General features: G+C 40.6%; 1 protein-coding gene across 6 annotated transcripts in view; it reads left to right on the top strand.

The window, feature by feature from the left end:
* Egfr (epidermal growth factor receptor) overlaps nucleotides 1-24,739 on the top strand; it is a 176,721-nt gene that overhangs the window by 43,307 nt on the left and 108,675 nt on the right. Inside the window, exon 1 of one of the 6 annotated variants that reach the window (XM_074065530.1) lies at nucleotides 272-12,861. The exons of the other annotated variants lie outside the window; for them this stretch is intronic. The gene's annotated coding sequence lies outside the window, so the exon portion shown is untranslated. Of the gene's footprint in view, nucleotides 1-271; nucleotides 12,862-24,739 lie in introns of those variants that run through there. 6 annotated transcript variants of the gene reach the window in all.

Genomic DNA, 24,739 nt, shown 5'->3' with positions numbered 1-24,739 from the left:
TGCCTGAACAGACAAGCAAAATAATTATCAAAACTTCTAAAAGTATCATAATTACTAGTACATGATATTAAATGTTAAAGTGAGAACCACCCATAAATACTTCTTTTTTTAACTTAAAATTTCTAAATTGTGGTAAAGTACATATAGCATAAAATGTATTTTCTTAACCATTTTTAAGCATACAGTTCAATAGTGCTAACTGTATTCACATTGTTATGCAATAAATTTGTTAATTTTTTTCCTATGGGAAAATTATTTTTATTTAAAATCATAATTGATAAAAAATTGTACATAGATTTAATATATCCATTTTATATTAATTATCACATTCAAATTAATCAACCCACCTATCTGTCATTACATGTAGTTACCTTTGTGTGTTGAGGACACTAAAAATATGCTCTTATCATCTCCTCTATGAAAAGAATGGTGGTCATTTTGGTGTTGACTTTTCTGTTTTGAAATACCAGAACAATAATGTCCCATACGGAAAAGTCATCAATAAACACCCTTCTATTTCTATATTCCCTTTAGCCTTCATACGTGATACTGACTTTTTTCCCCTGAAAACTGAGGTTACAAAGATAAGATTATAAAATGGCAATAGCAACCCTATTGTCTTTTATTTGAGTCTGTTTCCTGCTTGGTCAGGTTTTCTTGGGGATAGTGTTTTCCTTGACTGGTTATTTTGTGGCAGTTCCTGATTAAGCAATCAATGGTTGTTTTCTGCAGATACAGCATAGGATGAGACCCAGATCAAGGTCAAAGTGAAGATTACTTGTGTCTAGGATATAGCAATAATCGACTAGCTGGGTACTCCACCAGGCCTTGGTATTTACTGTCCTTATTTTCTCCCATCTGTCTTTCCTGAAACAATCACTCAACTAGTGCAAGTGAGTCATAATGTCCCCATCATCCACGGATGGCTGGAATACTGAAATAGCCCAATTGATCAGGAGGCAGTAGTCTGTTAACATCTAAGTACAAGAAGCATGGATAAAGCTATGAAGAGGGAGGGAGAGGGAGAGAGAGGGAAGAGGAACTGTTATGTTAGATGTGTAAAAAGAAGTATCAAGGGTGGGGTAGAGGTAACTTGTGTTTAAACTGCTGGACCCTTTGGGAAGAGTCCACTTCTTCTTCATAGATAAATCATGAGACTCAAGTCTTTATATGAAGCTGTTTGAGACTTTTAGTACCAGGTTGATTACAAAGATGAGTAGCAACCTTTATTTTTATTGTGATTTTTTTAATGAAATTCTTATTTCAGGAAATGCAAATAAACCTAGTGAATGTTCTGTGGTTTATTTTCTTCTAAAATTTGGCTGCTGATAATTCACCCTGCTGGCACTGCTATGTGTGGAGGGAAACATGGTATATACAGGTGGGCCTGGAGTTCTGGACAGCCTGTGCTCAGCTGAAAAAAGAATTCCTTGAGGATCACCCAGCGGATGATATTTAGCTTGTATGGTGACTCTGCTGTACACAGTAGTATATGTCTAAGTATTTGTTGAAAGGACCATGAACAGCCTCAAAAAGACACAAATTGGTTGCTCATGACAGTTTGTGCTGGTGTCTGGCCTGTGGTCATCCTGATAGGACCTCTTATTCCATCCCTTGCAAACTCCCCAACATGGAATCCCACAGGCCCCAGTGACCAGATACAGCAGACCTGGGTTTTGCTCAGTCTCCCTACTCGAACTTGGCCTCCTCTGAAGGATGGCAAACCTCCTAGGTGAAGACGCCATGATGGCAGGATATACCACTTGTCCCTCCCCACTGCCATTGTCTACAGGAATTAAAATAGACTATCTACAGTGGAGCTGGGTAGACACAGTGATCCCAGGAGGGCACCTGAAGAGACTCCACTAGTTTTCAGAGACAAAGTCCTTACAGGGCACCCAAAAGTTATCTATCTGCTGCCTCTACTAATCATGTAAGTTTGCTAACACACTAATCATGAGTTCTCCTGTGCCCCCATCCTGTTGCATAATTTTCAGATGGTTCACTGTCAGAGAAGATTTCAGAAATACATTATGTACCAAACTGAGAAATTACCTGGAGTCTCCTTAAATGTGATAGAGAGCAATGCAGTTTGTGTTGTTTTTTCAAACATCACCCTTGAAAAGCACATGAACACAAACATATCTAGAAAAACAGGTTTCAGTTTATTGAAACTGGAGAGGCCTCATGCCTCAGCCCACCTTTGTCTGAGTGTTACATTTCTCCCCTGTCTCAAGCTGTATCTAAGAAAACCAAAAGGAGAATGCTGTCTTTTTATGTTTTTGTGTAGTGAAAGCTCTGATTTTCCTCACAGTACTTTCCTTTATTTCTTGTTAAACAGACATTGGTTTTGATAACTACAGTTGCACTCTTTGAGTCCCCTTATATCAATTTACTTATTTCTATTTGTCTATTCAAAAAAACCTGACTCTCCTCTCTCAGCAAAACCTCCATTGCCTCGAATACCACAGGGTTACTAGTTTTTTACATTGCCTCAACTCGAGTAGGCAAAGAGCCAAAGTTATATTTCCCTCAGAGTTCTGGGATATAAATACAGATAGTTCTGGTATGTAAATAAAGGTAGAAAGAAGCAGCTCTTAAAAGATGATAAGATGCTTGAGTCAGAAGGAAACTTGAGTTCTCTAGTTCTTTTACAGATGGGGAAACTGAGACACATGCTCAGTTTGCAACAAACAGATGATCTTCTAGTCTATTAGCTAACACCATTTCCCAGCTCATACTGATTTTAGAAGCAAATCTGCACACGTGCGAGAAGAAATCGTATATATGAGTGTTCGGATGTTCCTCTGTCCAGGAAAGACAGACAGGATCTTTAGGACGCTGTTGCATTTGTCTCCTCCCCCACATCAGTCCTGGAGAAAAGAAAAAGAGACAGGGCAAAGAACAAGCGATGAACCCAGCTGACAGGCTCTAGGAATCTTATTTAATCCCAGCTTTATAAAGTTTTGCTTCAATCCATGGCAACGTGGGTATACACATCATGCTGGATGTGTCAGTGGCTTGGAGCAGGTAAGGTTTGTGCCAAGTGCTTCTAGCAGGGCTCTGGAGAGAAGCACTGGAGTTCACACACTGATCCTCTGTCATGCTGTCAATGCCTTGAGATCTCCTTAAAGCAAACCCTGATGCAGAGCAAAATACTGTTCAGCCAGGTCCCAACACTCTGAGGAAGAAGTTGGAAGAAATTTGGAGGATTAATGTTATTGTTTGAAAGCAGGAAGAACTATGTGGGGGAAGAAAAGACCCATGATTCTTGTCCCAATAGTTGTGTGTTGGACTGAAAAACTCATAAAAGATATAAATGTATATGCTTATTTCCAAAATTGACTATATATTTTTATGTTAAGCCTTTATGAACAAGACAAAAGAAGCAATCGTTTTGAATGTGTATTCTGATTTGCTTTCTGTTATTTATAATTGTGTTTTATCAGTTCTTTTTTTAATCAAGAATATTCAAAAATAAATGAAAAGTTTCTCATAAATTTTTGGAAAGAGGTTTTAGACAGATAGGTTGAGTATATTTAAATACAGGGTACTGTTTCTTCTCCTCCTCACAGCCCATCCAGTGTTTACTGGCAAAGTCATCATAATTTATCTGTTCCACTCAATCTCATCATCCCTCTCTAAACAGTCTTTCCAGTATCCCTGTGTGTGAGTGTGTATGTGTACTCCTGTTAGTTCACAAGGACTAGATATACGGGTTTCCACTTAAATACAAATGATTGAGATTTTCATCTCAAATCAGTGCAGAATTGCATGATTCCAAACTGTATTTGGAAGAGAAAGAAAAAAAATTGCAAAAACACTCTCAGCACATTTAGGGAATATATACAATGTTCCAGAATGTAGCTTATCTCTTTAAAGACAACACAGTTTTCTGGACAAGGCAGGGCAAAATATTCAGTAACTTGGCAACATAAACAGAGTAGAGCCAATGTTGCAGCACATTTTTTCTCTTGGACTGGGTCAGAGAGTGCTAGAGAGAAAACACATGATCAAACCTGAAATGCTTCTGTAGTCACTGTTCCATGCAGAGTGCATGTACACTGCAATAACGTGTGCATATTACCCAAAACTCTGGGCCTAATATCTTTTCAGTTGTTTTATGATGGTTGTTGGTTTTTGGTTTTTGGTTTTTTGGTGCTGGGGAGAGTGGTCTTGGGCATGCTAAGGACACTCTCTAGCCACCCAGATCCCCAGCCAGGACCTTGAATGCAGCTCTCAGTTTACGTGTAACCTACACAGAAGTAAGCAAAATGTGCATATTATATTAAGTTCACATCAAACATTTTTAAATTTACATAACATCAACTTAAGTGTCACAGCTATTCAGAGCAGAGTAATTTGGAACTTTCTTTTTCAAGAAACTTTGCGTAGACTGTGGCACATTGACATATTCTAGTTGAATCTTAGAGTTTTATGGATGGCATAATGTCACAGATAAAAGCACATACATTGTAGTCACACATATGAGGTAAAAATCCCAGCTGCTCTTCCACTTGCCAGCTGAGGGCTTTTTTACTGAGTTCCTTGAGCCATCTGTGCCTGCGTTTTCTTGAGGGCATTGTGGATCTAATAATAGTTCTTACTTCAGAAACTCAGGCCTGGATGAGGTTTACTAGTACATGTGAAGTGTTGAGTGTATGGTTTGTTGGCTGCTGGCGTGAGTGATTGTGGTAATGGCTTTCCCTTCTCTAAGGAGACGATTTTTCCTTGAAAAGGAATGAACTTCGTAAAGACAGCTTCATGCCACCTCATTTACCCATTAATTGTTTCCACTGATAGGGCCAGAAATAGTTGTCCAGTCATCTCATGGCTACTTTTCATACCCCAGTCAGTTATGTTGTTGTGTTTAGATCAGTGGCAACAAACGTTTTTAACAGTTCATTGCCTTGTCTCTTTTTGGGGTCCTTAAAATGATCCCAAAAAGATGACAGTGGAGGTGAAAACATGTCAGGAGTCATCTGATGTCTCCTAGTGAACCTGTTTTCTTTCCTTGTGAATGTGCCAGTTCCCAAAATTCCATGCACAAAAGGAATTTCACTATTTTTAGGAATGTAGTTATAGTTCAGTTCATTTCACTGTCTGGGGAAAAAAAAAAACAAAAGAAAAAAAAAAAGAAATCCACAGGCCCAGCTGTATCTGATCTCTCATGAAGATCAAGCCCTTGGCTGACCACCTGACCAGCCTGTCATCATTTTTCCTCCCTTAAAATGATGCAAACATTTGATTTTACAGTCTTTTTTCTTGCTGTTTAACCATTTATTCATCTTTGATTTTTCTGAGTATATGGGTCTTCCTCCAACGCAGGTAATGTCCAGGATCAAGAAAGGGGTTGTTTGATATTGGAGGAGGCACAGAGTGGTAGCTTAGAGAATTTTTATGAGAATGAAATTAGTACTTCCTGAAGACTTCAGCACAGTATATGACCCTTGCACATCCTGGGAATACTTCTATTACTGTGGTCCGTGCTCTCTCCAGTGTATACACCACCAAAATGTATGCACCTTCCCCAAACTCTCCAACAAGGGAAGTTTGAATGTAATCAAACTTTGGATGCTATCTATGGTGAAATGTGGTATTATTTGACAAAGATCAGATGTGAATGCAACTTTAAATTTGTGTAACAGTATTGATCTTAGCTATTGTGAGTATTAATATCTTCTTGTGTTTCCTATGAGGAAAGGTACTTCCTAGAGCCACCTGAACCTCATTCCTATTCTTTTGCCACTCTGTTAATGACATAGACATTCATACCTCTGAAGATGTCATCGGCATTTTATAAGGGCAGTGTGCTGTCAAACAATATAGCATATTTTTTTCTTTCAAGACTTTGTGAACTTGAGGGGATGCTATAAGGATGTATATTGTTCCACAATGAATAAATCTTAGGCAAATTATAATCAAAATACATTTTACATCTCTTCACCTAGGGAATTTGAATAGCAATCATTTGTTAGACTGAGCTAAGACATGCCCTTTCCTGGGTTGGACAGAGCATGCACATGGGCTCTCCAGACCCCCAACCTGGGTTAGTGCTTTTGTAATGCTCCCTCAGACTCTGGTTCTTTGAAAGTGTGAGGCTATGTTCTGTCATTCCTACTGCACTTTAGTTCACTCTAAGGTATACACTATTAACCCTGTGAGAAAACAAAGTAGCTTGCTCCCCACCCTTCCTTCAGGTTCTGAGTCATGTTGAAAATGTTTCAGAATCTCTGTTTTGGCAATGGATCCCCATCCCAATCCAAGAGGAAATGCTGCAGGACCAGTTTCACTCTGAGACCCTATTTTGATTTCCCTTGTGGTTGATCATTTATTTTATGGTTTAATATCCCTGCACCATTTAAACTCTGTTTCAGGTTAGAACTAAAAGTTATGAGGAAGTCATCAAAATGAACACTGAATTAGAACTGAGCATAACATAGAAACAGAAAGTATAAGTAGTGACATCATATTCTCTCACCCACTATGAAAGTCTGCTGAAGTCTTCTAGAATTATTTTTGAATATAATACGGATTTTTAAAAAATATCTAATTGTTTTAAATGTCTTCTTGCTTAATCCCCAAACACCTACTGCTTTTAATTTGGATGTATACTATTATTTAAGAACATTTAATATTTGGGAATGCATATGTTGATATTATAAACAACTGTTACAATTTGATCTACTTATTAATATCAAAGGAAATTTTTAGTCACATAGCTGGCAATATCAAGATTCTTTTATTTTTTCTTATTTTTTCTGGCTAAGGAATAATGCCTAACCTATCATTCATATTACTAAGTAAAGAGTTCTCTTGGGAATGTCATTTCAACAAAGCATTCTTTTCATGCAGAATTTGAAACTTGAGATAGTATGGTATTTTAGCAATCAATTTAAAAAATCTTTGGCCAAGGTCCCTGCTACAACAGTCACATTAGCAGAAAATTCATAAGAACAATTCAAGAAAACTTCTCTCTACACTAGGAAACACACTTTGTCAACCTTTAAAAGTTTTAAGGACATTTTTAAGGTACTGAATGAAGATCAAGAAGTATGTAGGTAGCACAGTTAGCCAGCTGCAGGAGCAGGTCAGGCATTCTGTCTGCATTATTCCAATGGGAAGAGCAAATTAACACAGTAGAAGTGGGAGCTAGAGGAAACATATTTTCAACACCTCTACCAGCTAGAGGACACTATCTGTGACAATCTGGGCTTCACTAGTCAGCGTACTTCTCACTTTTTCCTTACAGTAATTGTCCTTTTGCTCAGAGCCTTCCTTTTGTGGGAGTCATTTTATCAACTGACATGTAAACACCACAACAGAAATTCTTGGTTAGGACTTTTGTAATGTAAAGAAGTTTATATTTAATTTCAGAATATATTCACTGGGGAATAAATTTAACATCAATAACAATAGCAAAATAATGTATTCTGATTTTTCCCAGATTAGGTCACACTTACATCATAGCTGATACATAGCTCTGTTTTTCTTGAATCTTGGGAATACATCATCTGAAACTTTATTATAAGGAGCTTCTTGAAGCCTAGTTTCCTGTCATGGGTATGCCTACGACGCAGAACCAGCCACAGTAGTGAGGACAGAGCGCGCAGTGGCCTCCTTGTCCCAGGCAATCACAGCTGCTGTCTCTGGCAAGCTCCAAGCTACATCATGTACTCTGGGATTGGAACTCTTTATTTTTTTTTCAGTTGGTTTGTAAATAGGATTGCACAAAAATCCGTGCACATCAACTCTCCAAATCAGAATTTGCTGAGCTAAAAAGAGCATTAAATTAGATGTGCTGGCTTTCAATTGGTGGGAGTGCAATAATATAATTCTGCATAACACTAACACTTCTTTACAAAAAGACAATCAAGCACACTGTGTGGTAATTTCCATTCAACTGAAAATGTACAAGCTGGTTTACCTCAATTAATTGTCCTTGTCTACTTGTCCTGCCTAGCAGTTGTCCATTGTAATTAGTTACGAATGGGACATTTTGGTATGGGAAACATCTCATTTAAGGTACTGTTATGGTTTATTATAATATTCTGTAAGCATTGTTTTATCAGCTTAAAATGCATTAAAATACATACTATGTGGGAGCTTTATGAGGTTTTCGTGTGACTTAACTTGCTAAAGTTATGAACTGAAATAGGATTCTTATCATAATTGAATGAATTAAAAGAAATGGTAACATGTCAAATATCCTTCAAACCCAAGGAGGCCTTGTAAATTTCTCCAATCTATGGGACAATACAAGATAGTTTTATTATCAGAGTTCAGGAATACTAATGAAAGATGTTTTCCCTGGTAGAGTGAACCCTAATAAACACTGTGTTTACTCACTTTTGTGATTAAAATTTTTAGGAGACTCTGTGGCCTCAACTTAGGAACATGACTGAAGTCAAGAGAAAGATTTCTCTTTGTGTTTCTTTTATCTGGTACACTTATTTTCACACACACACACACACACACACACACACCCCAGCAAAAAGCAGCCAAACAAACAAAACATATCACACACCCTTCATCTCTTTCACTTATATGAGTCTTTCAATGCCCATAACAATAAAACCTGCTTAACACATGATCCTGGCTTCTCCTAATGGCAGTCCCTCTCCAAAGAAAATAGTTCTTTCCATTTGAATGTGATTAGCAGAGCATGAACAAGAACTATTTGTACATAAAGTGTCCTTCCCCCACTAGAAAATTGTACAGAAATCCACACAGATCACAATATGTGAACACTATTGTTGAACATACATGTAGTAATGAATGACTTGATAAATCATTCAAGGTCCTGGTGAGATCAATTACAGATTATTATTTAGACTCAAAAGATTACAAAGATGATATTGGGGTTTGCTTTTCATCCTTGGTGAATCCAAGTAAAAGGTGGTAGCCTTGAGTGACTAATATTCTGTGCCATATGTGGAAAACTTAAGCAGAAACATGAATGCGACATGCATAGAGCCTCAAGCACGTAGAACTTCCTTGATGATCACTGAATAACATTTCATGGAAAAATATCATACGATGGTGTGAATTATTTTCCTGCATGAATAGTTAGCACACCATAAGTCATAGTACAATTTTCTCACTGAACATTCAATCTTGGCTTCATCATTTGCATGGAAACTGAAAATCTGTCTTCTATTTGTTTCTCTACTTGGGAAGAATATGTGTATATTGTGTGTCTGTTTACCATCCTGCCTCACACTTTTTCATCTAATTTCTTCTTGAATGATTGGGATGTGATTAAATGGCAGAAATGTTTACTTCTGACTGGAACAACTCAGGGAAGGGCTGTTCACACTGGAAAATCCAGGCCTGCTAGAGAAAGAATTGGAAAATAGGCTAGCACTAGAGCACTGATCCCTCAGGGAAGGCCAGAAGGCACCTGCAAGGCTGCAGGAACTGTGGTGCTAGAGATGGCTAAATGTTCCTAGACAAGAACCTTCCCCCCACATATACCCCTCCACCAGAGGTGGCTTTTCTGGTGCAGGCTTGTCTTTTATTTCATACTACAGCAGCTGGGAAGAGCTGGACATTGTACCCTGAGTTGGTATTGAAGAGCAGGTGTGATGCCATCTGGCTCTGTTTGGTTTCACTAGTAGAGCTTTGCACAATTTGTGATGTTTCTCTGGTTAAGCTCTGTCTGCAGTGAGCCAATGACACTGTGGGTGTGGAAGGGGAGGAGAGGGGTCAGGGCTCTTAGGGTAAAGTACACGGTGGGCCAAGAACAGTTTAGAATTATGGCTCTCTAGAATCACCCTGGTCCCCTTTGTGAGGTGATACTAAATGGGAGGGAAGGAAGAACAGAATGACAGCTGTGGGGATGAGGACCACTCCCTCCTGTGTGATGGACCCCTCGCCTTGATTATTCCCTACTACACACTTTTCCCCCTACCTTCCTCAAAGCACACATCAGGGCCAGAAAGTTTTGCGGTAGGTCCACAACCTGGGGCTGTGCTCAGAGGGACAGGAGACTTCCTTACAGTGAGTTTGGGTCCCCTACGCAATATGAGGTCTCTGGGCCATGGATATGACCCCAACACCTACTCCTTCTCTGTAGGGCAATGGAATAGTGGTATGAAAACAATGTGTGGGGAAAATTATGTAGGAAAAGCAAGTGAAGATATTAGGATTGCACATTTTATTTTGTTCCTCTCGAATCTGCTTGTTTCTCATTGTCTCACCTTCAGGGCCAGGATTTAAGGGATTTAAGGGACAGCTGAGCGAGGCATTGGATCTTGTCTACCATTTACTTCTTGATATTTTGTTCAACGTGGTTTTTATCACATTAGTTATGATTTTAAAAATTACTACACTGTCATAGTCCATTTTTGTTGCTACAGCTGAACACCACAGACTGGTTAATTTATAGTGAATAGAGGTTTATTCAGCTCAGGCTTCTGGAGGCTGGAAGGCCCAAGGTCAAGCAGAAAGGGTACTTTGCTGGTAGGACTCTAGAATTCTGTGGCACCCCAGGGCAGCACATAGAAAAGAGAGGGACTATCCAAGAAAGGCAAACTGGCTTTTATAACAGACCCATTCTCAAGATAACCTATTAATACATGAATAGATTCATGAAGGCGGAGTCCTTATAGCTAATCACCTCTTAAATGTCCCACCTGGTCCCACCTTTTACTAATTCACAGTGAATATTAAGTTTCAAATGAGTTTGATGGAGACATAGCGTACACCGAGTATCATTTATTCTGGTTACAGAGTCTTTGTTTCCCTTAAGTTTCATGTGCAAGAAACATGTGTTACATAGTGTCAGCCCTGCTTTTTATTACCTTTCATCATTTTCATAGCACTTTAAAAACCTGAAGAGAGAAAGGAAGGAAATAAGCCCAGCAGGTTGTGAGAAAGCAGTGCCCTGCACCCCAGGGATCTCTGGCAAAGCTGAAACAGTTAAGCTGTGCCAGAAAGGAACATCTGTATATTTTAAGAATTCTTGATGGGCACCAGCTTGGTGGCTCATGCCTGTAATCCTAGCTACTCAGGAGACAGAGGTCAGGAGGATTGAGGTTCAAAGCTAGCCCAGGAAAATAATTCCTTGAGACCCTATCTCAAAAAAACCTTTCACAAAAAAGGGCTGATGGAGTGGTTCAAGGTGAAGGCCCTGAGTTCAAACCTCAGTACTGCAAAAAAAAAAAAAGAAAGAAAAAAGAATTCTCTGTATGCTCTGTAGATGACTCCTTGGTCAGAGCTATAGTTTGCAAATTCTTACTCCTTCCTGTCTGTAGCTTGTCTTTTCAACATCTTGATAGTCTTTTGCCAAACAAAAGAAAAACATTTATATCAAAAAAATTTTTTTTATGGAACATATTTTTTGGTGTCATGCTTGACAATTCTGCTCTAAATTTTAGATCCTGAAGGTATTCTCTTACTATCTTCTGAAATTTTATAGTTTGGTGTTTTAGATTTAAACTTGTAGTCCATCTTCAGTTAATTTTTGTATAAGATGTGAAGTTTAGGTCATAGGATTTTGTTTGTTTTGTTTTTTTGTTTGCTTGCCTGTGGTGTTCAGCACCACTTATTGAAAAGACATTACCTAATGTTGAGACATTAAGTAGTTATACTAATAAGGAGCTTTTGTTTCTTTATGTTTTGTTTTTATAGGCAAGTCATTGCTTGTGTTATATGTACAGGATGGAATACTGTTCAGTGTTTAAAAAGAAGGAAATCCTGTCATTTGTGACAACATGAATGAACCTGGGGACATTATGTTAAGTGAAATAAGCTACGCACAGAGAGACAAGTACTGAATGATCTCACTTTTATGTGGACTCTAAAAAATGTAGCCCTCCCAGAGGTGGAGAGTTGAGGGAAGGAAGTGGGACTGTAAAGATGCTGGTCAAAGGACACACAGTGTCAGCTCAAGAGGAGAAACGTCTTCCAGACATACAATATATCATTGGTGACTGTGGTTAATAGCAGTGGGTTCTGCACTTGAAAATTGCTAATTGAGTAATGAGCATTTTCATTCTTTTAGAATAATGGTATGTGAAGCAATGCAGGTTAACCAGCTTGATTTTCCCATTCCACAATGCATACATCAAAAATAACATGCTGTGCACCATAAATATATATGATTTTGTCATTTAAAAAGCAAAATAAAATCAGATAAAGTAAATGTCAGTCACTGAAACATGGGCGTGAAATGTGAAACAATCTCCCCTGCTGAACAAGGACTCTCAAGTAATCTAGTGACATCAATTGCTTATCAGGAGGCATGGGTGCCCTCATAAAGACAAAGCTTCCTGAGCCGCTGCACATTAGGACACTCCCTGCAAAACATGCAGCTAAAGCCAGACCATTCAGTCCTGGATTATGAGTTTAAGAAGTACACTGGGTCGCCACACTGATACCAGACATTTCCACAGGTCGAACGCTTCCTTCTGTAGAGCAATAGCACTTTAATCTGAAGAGAAGGCATTTTGAAGTGTACTTTTGGCAGGGCCGTGTGCGATAGGGAAGGGAAATGATTAACAGGCAGCTTTTGATTATGGACTTTTGGCAGCAAAGTGACGTTATCTCTTGGTGTAGTCTGCACTGGATCCTGTCCCATAGATGTTAGATATGGACGGTCTCATTCTTCATCCACTGCTAGCAGCAGGAGAATGCGTTGATGAGCAAAGCGATGTGATTCTTCTGAGTTACTCATACTGATGCTATGAAGGAATCTTGTCTAGCCTGAATCTAGCTTTCCTGTTCCCATGGAATGTTGCCGACTTGTGACAAAGGCCAGGAACTCAAGACTCTGGAGCTGACATGTCCTCTGCCACCTGTGATTATGCAGAGATGGAGCAGCTACTGAATTCTACACATTGTGTTGCCACTGCTAAAGTAAGACTCGCCTTCCGTCTTCTCCTGCTAAAGAGGCTGCTACTCAGTTGCACACTTGCCTTGGAGTATGAGTGTCCACTGGTCTCTCTGTGGAAAGAGACCACTGGTCTGTGGGCCAAGAGATCACTTTAAAGTAGTGATTTTTTTTAATTTGCAAGCTTTTCTTGCTGTCTTCAGAACATGCTATTGATGTGTTCTAATGTATCCTTTAAGGGATTCTCAAGCCAGTCATAGGTTCACAAAGTTGGCGTTGCAGAGATGGCATTGAAATGTTCTGGGATAACACTACTTGCAAACATTTTTGACCTTACCAAAGTAAGAAATGCATTATATCCTGACATACCATATAGCTACACACAGATTTCATGATATAATATGCCCTTCATAAAGGTGCGCTGATACCACGTTTCCTTTTCTTCTATTCCATTTTTTCTTTTTCTTTGTGATGTTGGTTTCAACACACTGTAATGATTTCACAACATACTGCATGGTTGAGACCCACACATTGATATCTCAGTTTAGTGCATCCCTGCCTCTGTCCAGAACAGAACACTGAGGCAACTAATGGATACATGATTAACCCAAAGTCATATGAAGTGACAAAGTGGCAGAGTCAGGATTAGAAAACTTACATACAAGATGTGTGGATGAACTCAGATCTTTCTTGCTGCCTTAGTGAGTAGAAAGGTAGTTTTCTAAACTCAAAACACCTATAGAAAATGCATAATCTTATATTAGGAGTTTCTTTTTCTCTCTCTACACCCCACCCCACCTCACATTTCTTTCATAAGCAATTTTGTTCTCTTTTTTGTTTCCTTTGTCTCCTTCCTATGCCAGTTTATTTAAAAATAAACCTGGTTGGTGACATCTAAGAGATTGCTTAGATGCAGAACCACTCACAACAGAGCAGTACAGAATCCCAATATGAGTATTTACTAAGACCTCAAACAAGGACTGTTCCTTCCTGTTTCACAAAATATTATTATCCTGGGTATTCATTTTTGTCACCCTTGTGACTGCCAGTCCCTCAGCCTGCATGTGTAAAAGACTAGTCACCCAGTACTCTGGACATTGAGATAGCACTTCTTCCCAAGCCCTCTTTAGCTGTCTTATATGAACCAAGGAGTTCGGGGATATTGTAGTGCTCATTCTTTAGGACTGCTGCAACCAGTCACCACAAACCTGGTGGCTTAAAACAACAGAAATTTATTCTCTCACAGTCTGGAGGCCAAAGTCCAAACTCGAGGCACCAGCAGAACAATGTTCTCCCTGAAACCTACAATGTACCCTGGGAACAGGAAGGCTGGATTCTCTCATGCTTTTTGTAGCTGATGGTGTCCTTTCCTTGCAGATGCATCACTCCTACCTCTGTCACCATTGTACATCGCGTTCTACTGTGTGTCTGCCTGCCTCTGTCCTCATATGGTGTCTTTCTCCAGATTTCTCTCTTCTCATGAGGACTGCAGATATTAGGGCCACCCTAATCCAGTATGACCTCATTATAACTTGATTGTATCTTCAAAGACCCTGTTTCCAAATAAGATACATGAAGTTAGGATTTGGTATATCTTACTGAAAATTCAGCTCACATAAAACTTTATGCACTCCTTCTTAGAGACTTTGATTTTATTGGTAGTAACCAAGGCAACATCACTAACATTGTTAACAGACAGCCTGAAACTGATCTCTAAAAGGCATTAAAAACACTGGGCTTTCTTCCTTAGGTATCTCCAGACAACAGATCTGCCTTGACCTCCAGGGAAAGGTTTCCTTTGGATATTCTTCATGACTCATTCCACTGTAGCCTCCCACAGTCCCGAGAGCCTGTAGCAAATGCCTTATGTCAACATTCTGGACCCCTCTGATGAATACTGTCTTGAGTGAATGCATTATAAGAAAAACACACAGTGGACCACTCTTAAGGGCATGAAAACCTGCCTGAAGTATAACCAGTGGGGGCACTTGGCTTCTCAGGGTTGTTAGGGGTTCACAAAACTATAATGAAGGTGTGTTGTCACTTGGAGCTTTTTGTTCTCCTCCAAGCTCATTCAAGTTTTTGGCAGAATCCAGTCTCTTGAAGTTGTCAGACTGAGGTCCAGCTCTGAGAAGCCATTCTAACCTTTGGCAGTTCACAGCATGTCCAGTTGCTTCTTTGCAGTCAGCAGGGAAGTATTTCTCTCCAGGAGGGGTCAGTCCACTGTTGGTGGGGTTTCACCTGATCCAGTCAGGCCCACCCAGGGTGATTTCTGTTTTTATTAACTCAAAATCAACTTATTTAGAACCTTAATTATATTTGCAAATCTTTAACTTTTTCTTACCACCTAATCATGGGAGTAATATCTATCATGCATTTGGGTCAGATTGCATTAGGAGATGAGAGATATGAAGCTGCACAAGCTTCTGTGGATTAGGAGTGTTTAGTTCTGAGACTACACTGAGCAAGAGCATCTGAAAATGGCCAAAGGATGGGGAATGCACTTAGACAAAGTCACAGTGACAGGTGAAGATGGGCTGGGAATATTTACTAAGGGATATGTGTCAGCTTTCATCTCTTTAGCGTAATATCTGGAAATCAGCATAAAGGAGGAAAAGCTTAGTTTGGTGCACGGCTTCATAGTTTTTAGTCTGTGGTCATTTGGTCCTGTTGCTTTGGGGGATGTGGCAAGAAACTACCTCATGGCGGGAGCATGTAGAGTAGCACAGCTGTTCCCCTAATGGTAGTGAGGAAAGAGAGAAAACTGAGTGGACTGAGGGTCCCAAGATCCTCTTCAAGAGTGCATGTCTAATAACCTAACACATCCACTATGTCCCATCTCCAAAAGTTTCCAACATTTCGCAATACCACCACTAAGCCTTTAACATATGGGCCTTTGGGGGTACACTTAAGATTCGAACCATAAAGGTTAGAAAAGCTTCCCTCATATATCTGAGAGGCTGCTTTTGGGAAGTGAAATTTGATGTATTGACTTTTGACCTTTTAGGGAGAGCAGTGGTGATCCATCCTTAGGTACTCTTCCTGGCCTCTGGTGTCCTCCTGTTGCCTTCTGTTTAGGTTCTCCAGTTGAGTTGCATGTCTGACACCAGAGAATGCAGCTTCATTCCCTGCAGCAATGAGACACCACAATGTGGACACTCAATAAACAGAGAATTAACCATAAAGAAGGCACAATTTCATTGGGATGATTCATGAAGGGAGGCTTAAATCCAAGGAAGGTATCACCTTCCCTGCCTGCATCTCTAATTCTCAAATTATCATTGAGCAGCAGAAGTCAGGGCACCAGAAGCCTTCAGGAATTTACAGTACTCAAGTGGACAACAAGCATCCTGCTTAGAGTACAGCCATCCCCACAGGTATTTTATATTTAAGAATGAAAAGGCTTATAAATCAGACAGAAAAAAAATGCTAACACTCACATCATCTGTTATATGGTGCCTGAGGTATCAGAGTTGACAATCAGCTGTCCTTTTTCCATTGTATTCATGTAAATCCTTTTAGTTTTACAAAGAACTCTATGCCATTCCTTTGTTTGCATCTCATTTTGCAGGGAGTCAGCCTAGGGGAATGGAAGGGTCATGGACTCTTCCAGTCAATGCTTAGATTGGCATTGACTGGCTTCGAATGCCAGGTGTACCATAAGCTTCCTGACCCTGAACATTTGTGTCATCAAGGTTTCATCAATAGGACAGTTTCTTTGTCTATTAAATAAGGATTTTTTTTTAACTCTAAAGGGTTATTAAGAAAACTTAATTATATAGAAAGAGTATTGCACATGATCAGTGCTTCAAAAATAATATTCCTTGTACTTTCTGAAAATTATTCCTGAAGTAACTGGGTAAGAGTCCTTGAACACTTAGAATTAAAAGGGTTTTGGCTTTAATTAGTAGTGTGTGATGAGTTTCAGCTAAACACAATTAGCTAAGAATCAAGGCAGAGAAGAACCTGACTTTAGTGTGTGCCTCCTGTCTGCCGGCACAGTACTAAGTATTTTATACATTGTGCCAGCTAATTCTCACACCAACCATTTTAGACAATAAGGAAGCAGGACGTCATTAATGACCCCCAATGTGACAGTAGCAGAAGTAGAAATTGAGCTCATGTATATATTGTTCCAGCCAGGAGACAAGCTACCCGGGTTTGTCATTAACATGATTTGTACTAGAACCTTCCTCCCCACCCCCATTTGCCAGCAGACACCCCTTCTCATGCCTAATGTCTTGACCATAGTTTAAAATTACTATTAATAGCATTATGAAAGCTACGATTTGTTGGATGCTTATCATATACCAGGCCTTGTGTATGTGATTTTTTAATGAATTATCTACATTGCCCCACAGTTTTCCCACGGGATATCTCCATTTTACTGTTGAGGAAAGTGAAGCTCAGAGATTGAGTTTTATGCTGCAGCTCAAGAGCTGGTCGGTGGTAGAGGCTGGGACTTCCAATCCAGAACAGCTATACTTCCAGACACTCGGAGGATTTTATTACAGTTTACTAATTAGAGGTTATAGAGTTAAAAGAAAGTCTGTGGTAATCCAAAAAAAAAAAAAGTGAGATTATTTTGCTCACTTTGAGGAAAAAAGGAGTACCAGAAGGACATATCACTTGAGTATGGGAAAATATGAAGCTGTGGCTTTTCTGTGAGCAATTCTTTCCCGGCAGTGTCTTGGAATCAGACCAACTATAGCAGAGTTTTCTGTTTTAATGTGAGCGGTGGGGTGACTTTTCCTTTTTCTTTCATGCTTTCATGCCTCTCTCTGGCTTTCTTTGCCTTGCTAATTTTTTGCCATGTCCACAAGAGCTTCTGTGCTTCTGGGTCCCCAGGCTCTGGAGTGACCTGCAGGCAGGGTGGGTCCCCAGGCTGGTAGGCCACTGAAGGGGCATCAAGCAGCAGGGTGCAACAACTGCCTACAGACTTTTCTCCTCCTTTTGTTTCCCTTCAAAGCCCGCTCCTCCCTCATACTCCCTGCCTGGCTCTCTCTATTCCTAGCCCAGCCTACACTCTTTGTACACAGTGCTATCCTAATATTTCTCTTCTCTGCAGGCAGGAAATGAGAAAGCCATGTTTAGGGCCATTCAGGAAGTCATCCAGAGTAATAATGGCCTATTATCTAATAGTCAGAGTTTACTTAGGCTGTCACTACTTCCACTGCCCACTTGAGACAAGGAAAAACACTTCCCACTGCCCAACTGCTCGGTCCAGAGCTGACCACAGTGGCCTTGTGTACACTGCCAGGCTCAGGCCTCTATCCTGTTCAGTATGCAATGCCTCTTCCTTCATGGCCTTCATGGGTAAACTGCCTTCTGTTTCTTTTGAGAAGTTTCTCACTTATTGTTTCAGACCTGTGGTCTGAGCACATGTGGTGCACCAGCATTTCTGAGAGGATTGATCAACAACGCCAGTATCAACACCACAAAAAATGTGGTTCTGGTGCCCACGTGGTACCTCCCTCCCACACTGGAATGTTGGAAGGGGATTCAGAAATGGCATGCCAACAATCTTCCTCTGTGTACCCAAATGAGTAGGAACCATGCTTTTTCCAAAGCTGGCTTGCATGCAGATTTCAAAAGGTATAATGAAGTGTGTCATATAGGCACTGAAGACTCAGGAGTCTTAAATCATTAAGAAGATCAAACTTTGAAGGAGAAATAGGAGAGCAAGCATTTTCTCACATGCCCTCTGTGAGGTTGTGACAGGCACGAAACCTGATAGGGGTTTATCCAGACACAAACACATGTTCCCAGGTAAACCCAGTCTCTCTGGCACATTCTCCCCCGGGATGTGGCAAGGGCATCTTGAGTCAAGGCTTAAGGAGGCTGTGCCAAACAGAGCCTGGTGAGCAATGTCTCCTTTCCCTCCTCTCCTGTTGAAGGTCAACAGAAAAGAATTGATAGGAGTAAAGTTGAGCCTTCCTAATCCTTTACACAAAGGAAAAAGATGCTTGTGTTGGCAGCTGATTCAGAAGCACCCACAGAGAGTAATGGGTGGGCATGGTGTTTCTTTCCTCAAATCCTGATCTAATGCATGTTATTAAACACAATCACTCACCATTTCTCCCTTCCTTGGTACCACTGTATCTTCCACAGTGCCCATTTTTCTCCCGTCTACACCAACAGCACCCACAAACCTGGGAACCTGGAGAGGCCCAGCTCACAGGGGTATGAGAAGAAATTGTGCTTTTACATCCACATTCCACTTCCGTTTCCTTCTAAACTGAAGACAGGTTGGTCTTGGGGGAGTCCCCCTTTGCACACAGGACTCCAGGGAGTAGTGTGCATCCCGGTTTGTGAAACAGATGGGCGTGTTGGGAGGATTCGCCCCCATGGCTTCAGAACACAGGTGCATCCAGGGCAACAATAGAACCTTGATGTGACAGTCCCCATCGCCCACACACACTGGTCACACTTCTGGTTGTTCAGATTACACAGGGATAATTTCAGAGTAATTTTAAAGTCAACTGCCAGGCATCTGCACTTGCCAGTTAGATGCCTGGTACATGATTGTGCTAAGGTAATTGTTCATTACAATGCAAATTACAGGGGCGGTCCTGCGGGAATGCGACCTTTACCGTCATCTCCACTTTCCCTGTGATTAGCAGGGGAGCCTCCTTCATTCTGCTAATAGGACGTTAGCCTTAGCCTGCTTATCAACCCACTTTTGTAATGCTGACAGTGTTTTCTTTGCAGAATGAAAGGCCTTTGCGATGAAACTAAAATGTTATCATCTAGTCCCTTTGACTGTGAAAACATCCAGCTCTGAAGCTGGCCACCTTGCCTGCCTAGTTCTTCCATTCTTCTCTCCTTCTTCCCCCACTTCCACCAACTTTTTTTCCTGTCTTCATTATTTATTCGGCTATATTTTAATGATATGATACAAAAATACCTCCCCTTTGCAACAAGTTTAACATGCAGAAAACTAAAGAATAAAAATAAGAGCTCCGCTTTCAGCTCCCTTGAGCACCCTTGTGCTCTCAGCAGTGGGGGAGTTACCCTTCTAGAATTGCTCTGTGTACTTTACGTAAACTATACGTACAAATAAAAATAGATTATTTAAGACAGCCATGGTGGCTTCCACCTGTAATCCCAGCTACTTGGGAGGCAGAAATAGGAGGGCTGTTGTTCAAGGCAAGCCCAGGAAAAAAGTTAGACCTTATTTCGACAAACAAGCCAGGCATGGTGGTGTACATCTGTTATCCCAGCTACACAGGAGCAAAAGTAGGAGGATCACAGTCCAAGACCAGTCCCACACTAAAGCAAAAAGGGCTTGGGGTGTGACTCAAGCCTAGCAAGTGTGAGGCCATGAGTTCAAAACCCCAGTACCATTTGCTCTGAGTTCAAACCTCAGGACTGCCAAAAGAAAATTGCTTCTGTTTATTTATACTTTTATACAAATAAGTTTCTATGATGCATAGTTTTGAGGCAGACTCAAGTTAGGGAAAGTTCAGGACTCAGAAAATGTATGACGTAATGTTACATTTCAGATTAACCACTCACTGACTCAGGGATGACCTAGACTGCCCTCACCTGGCCCAAGTACCCATGCCCCTTCCCACTCAATTGGATGGGAATTACCTGGTTCCTCCCTTCCCACAGGTTAACATGGATTTTAAACCTGGAGAAGAGAAGCATGCTCTCTCTGCCTCCAGGTTCCACCTGGTCCCACCATGCCCCCTTTTGTATTTCCCTTCCCTAACTTTTCATAAACTCCATTTACACCCAAATGTCCTGCTATGGATTCTTCCAAGTGGGACACAAAGAATTTGGAAGTCTTCTGTTCACAAACTGTGCTGGCTGCCATTAACAGTTTGTCCTCTTATTTTTATCTTTTAAACTTAATTTCACTTTACTTGAGAGTTTTCAAATTCAGTATTTGTAAATTGGCCTCGTTGGTATAACTGCTGCCTCATCTTCCATGCACCTATCCTCAGTGGTCATTGAAATCATTCTGGAATTTTAGCGAGGGCATTCACTGTGTACCGTAAGGGGCGCTGTTTATACACACCTCTCTTTGTGCACATGGGTGGGGCTTGAAGGATATACCTGGAAAGCGAGGCACTGAATAAATGAAATTTTTAATACATTTTGTTACAATTTTCAACTACTCACAGAAGTTGAAATCAGTTCTAGTCAGAACCCACAGTCATGGTTTTTCCTTCCATACTTCCTTTCCTTTCCTTTTCTAACCTACTTAAAGCTAATCACCTCATATGGAAGAAAGCATGTCATTTCACTCTCCATATTCCATACTCTGCATCTCTAAAAATGCATATTTTCCTTACATAATTGCAATGCCATCATCACACTTAAGAATTTAACCACATACCTCCTGTGTAATGTATCAACCAGTTCTGTTGAAACTCACCCAGTTACTTTGAAGATGTTTTTTTACTGGTGATTGACTTGAATCATGATCCACCAGCATCAGTATTTTGGAGCCAGCATTTCTGGGTTGCAGGGTGGCCTCACTGTGTTCTGACTGGTGTGCAGGCCTTCCTGTTTCCTCTCATCCACAGCTGCTGAAAGGACTCATTCCATTCAGACTCAGCTCTGAACATGGCTGCCTCATGGGTGATGCTCCTACTTCATATTTCGTCAGGGGTTGTATGTGCATTTCAGCTCCAATAGTCATGTCTTTTTTCTCTTTTTAAAAGAGACTTTGGGCAGGGCACCAGTGGCTCACATCTATAATCCTAGCTACTCAGGAGACAGAGGTCAAGAGGATCACGGTTTGAAGCCAGCCCTGGCACATAGGTCACAAGATCCTATCTCGAGAAAACCCTTCACAAAAAAGGGCTGGTGGAGTGGCTCAAGGTGTTTAGGCCCTGAGTTCAAGCGCCAGGTCCCAATGATAGTAGTTAGTAGTTCCTAATGCAGAAAGATTTGTGGGCCAGGAAATTGGTTCCAGCCAGGGAAGGAGAAGTGAAGGAATGGCTGGGGAGACACATAGTATCTGCACGTCCTCCTGCCTCCCTCTGGCATGTGCACCCTTTTCTTGCCACCTGTGAGAGAGCAGAGCCAAGAAGAGTTGAGTGATTCAAGAAATGCCAAAGCTGTTGGTCAAAGTTTCATTCATTGGGTAATAAACGCTTACACTATATTTTAAAGTCCTATGAGGCAACTATTTTTAGGCATTGATAATCAATCAGTACAAAATTGTGACTCTTGAAAGTAAGGAAACTCAAGACTTGATTCCAGCATTTTACTCCCCTTCTCCCCTGCCAGGGATACTTTGTAGTTCGTGGTGTAAGGAGATTGGACTAAAGCAACTGCTGAGAGAAGTTTGGTCTTTTATAATAGCTGGAAATTATGCAGGAGCATCATGGACAACAGGGAAGTTGCAATGGGATTAACAAAATGTCTCCCTGGGGTTCCCTGAAGGTCTTTGAACCAGAGACTGAATTAGTACAGAGCCCTAGTAAGCAGGAGCTCCTGAGCTACTTAACCCACAGCAGTACACAAACTAGTAGATTCACATTCAGAGGATTTCAAGGCAGAAGGGACCTTGTAGAGCATCTTATCCAAACTCTCACCTGCTGTACACACCACACACACAGTTTTGCAGAGCAATACATACCCTAAGGAAGCCTTCCTAATAACTAATCCACTCTAACATTTCCTAGCCCACTGTATCTCCTTAAAAACAAATTCTGGTTGCAACTCACTAAATTGATTTTACATTCCTTTAATGAATATGCAGAGAATGCACAATGCAAGGTGTCTCGAGTTCTCCTGTGCCACCTCTGATTCCTGCAGTGCAAAGAACAGAATGGGGGTGGAGGTCAGGACCTGTTGCTCAATATTAGGGCGTAAAATTTTGTGCACCGGCTCTCTCTTCGTTTTGCATCTGGTATGATAATTCTACTAATGCTGAGGCTTACAAGTGTATTGAGGAGCTCAGGAAATACCTTAGGGGTGAGATTAGGTGGCTCCCTGTGAGGAAGAACTTTCACCTTTTTTTGGCAACAAAATTTACACTGGTATTAGTGCCAGCATCACTTTGAGCCCTGAAGTTACTGTGCCTCATTCAGGCTCCAATTTCCTTGTCATTTCATGGTGTAGGGCACTTGTAAATCAAATCTAGGCTGAGAGCCCAGCCCTCTTAAATTTAACTCACCCCACAAAGTGGTCTATTTTTCATTCCTTACAACTATCTTTTCTATATTCATTACGTTATTGTCATGATAGATTTTGAAGAAGGTATTCTAATTTGATCTCACACAACATACATGTATAGAATCCAGTTTGTTTTTTTCTGACGTATCAAAACAAACTTGTAATATCAAATGTCAGTGAGCACAATGGCAAGCAGGTGAGCGTCATTCCTTTGTGGGGCTAATTACAGCTGTGCTGCTGTGGCGTCAGCTGCTGTGGGCAGGTCACAGCACAAGAGCAGATAATAAAGGTGGTTTTGATGATGTTGCTGAAGATCAAGCTTTGAAGATTGGGTTAGAGATTAGGGATTTGGAGGGTTTCTGGTGTCAACTTTTAAAAGAATAACCAAATAGAATATTGAGTTCCAAAATCTGAAAATCTGTATGGACAATGTTCACTTAATCGACTAACTTTATGTGCCCTATTCTAAACCTGCCCAATATTTTCAAATGAAACTTTCTATTTTTAAACCAAAGAGTCCAAACTTGGGGCCAGGGTGTGACTCGGTGATAGAGCACTTGCCTAGCATGTGAGGATAGCGTTCCATTCCTACCACACACATACACACACACACCACACCACACCACACCACACCACACCACACCACACATGAGTTTCCAACTAAGGATATTTTGAATCCTCTAGCCAGTACCTGTCTAATCTAGAGAACAGGAGAGGAGGCAAATGCTTCAGTGAGGCCTGTAAACAAAGCCTCATGGCTCATGAGGCTTTTTCTGTATTTTGTCAGCAGTGTCCTTCTAAGATTGTGCCTTCACTGTTTTTGGTGCTGCTTTCTATGTTTGAAATTACAGAAAGTATCTGTCTGTGCTTTTGAAGATGAAATTGTTTTTGTGTTGAGAGTTATTTTGATCATTTTAACTCCAGTTGGATTTGGAATAACTAACATGACCAACTTACACCCCAAAATTGATAATTAGTAATGAATCTGCTGCTTCTCTGCAAGTTTGAGTCCTAGTTGTTGGGAACCACACCATTTCTCCCCTGCCTGTGCTTCTTTTCCTTGTCCTTTTATGACATAAAATTTCCTATTTTGGAAATAGTCATTTCTATTCATGTCTATGGACCATAAATGAAGAAGTAATTTTTGAGGTTAAAACTACATTTTTACCCATTCTAGCTTTGATGAAAATTCTTGACCAGGAACTGACATTTTAAATTTTTTTAATTTTTATTTTTTACCTATTAGAGGTTTAGAAAGAAGAAGAAATTAACATGTGTTCTTGCAACTCTACCACATTTCTCCCAAGTAGTGTAGTTCACTGCTCTATGCTTGGGTCTAGTCTGTGCTTGGCCAGTGGCTACTTGCTCCTGTCCTGTTAAAACTGCTCTGGTAGCTCGGGGAGTTGTGCAGGAGGCCTGGGGATGTGAAGCTGTGGATGGACAAGAAGCAGTTGGCTTCATAAAACATCAGTTCTGTTGCAAATAATGGTAAAACCATATGCAGTACAGGAAGTACAATCACTAAGAATTTACAATACAGCCCATGTGAGGCATGTCTGTTATATAAAAAGTAAAACCTATTCTACAGAGCTGTGGATTGGCTCCATTAAGTCAAGTTTCCACCATAATGCAGGAAAAGTTTGTCCCAAAAGGCTGCTTGAGAGGCTGACATCTGGTGATAACATTCATTTGGAAATGAATCTGTGGAAGCAGGTTTCCACTGACTGAGGAGGAAAAAATGAATTGTCTTAACCCAGGATCCAGCTT

Source organism: Castor canadensis, chromosome 2 (genome assembly GCF_047511655.1).
Source record: "Castor canadensis chromosome 2, mCasCan1.hap1v2, whole genome shotgun sequence".
Taxonomy (NCBI): Eukaryota; Metazoa; Chordata; class Mammalia; order Rodentia; family Castoridae; genus Castor; species Castor canadensis.
This window is presented reverse-complemented; position numbering and strand designations above follow the sequence as displayed.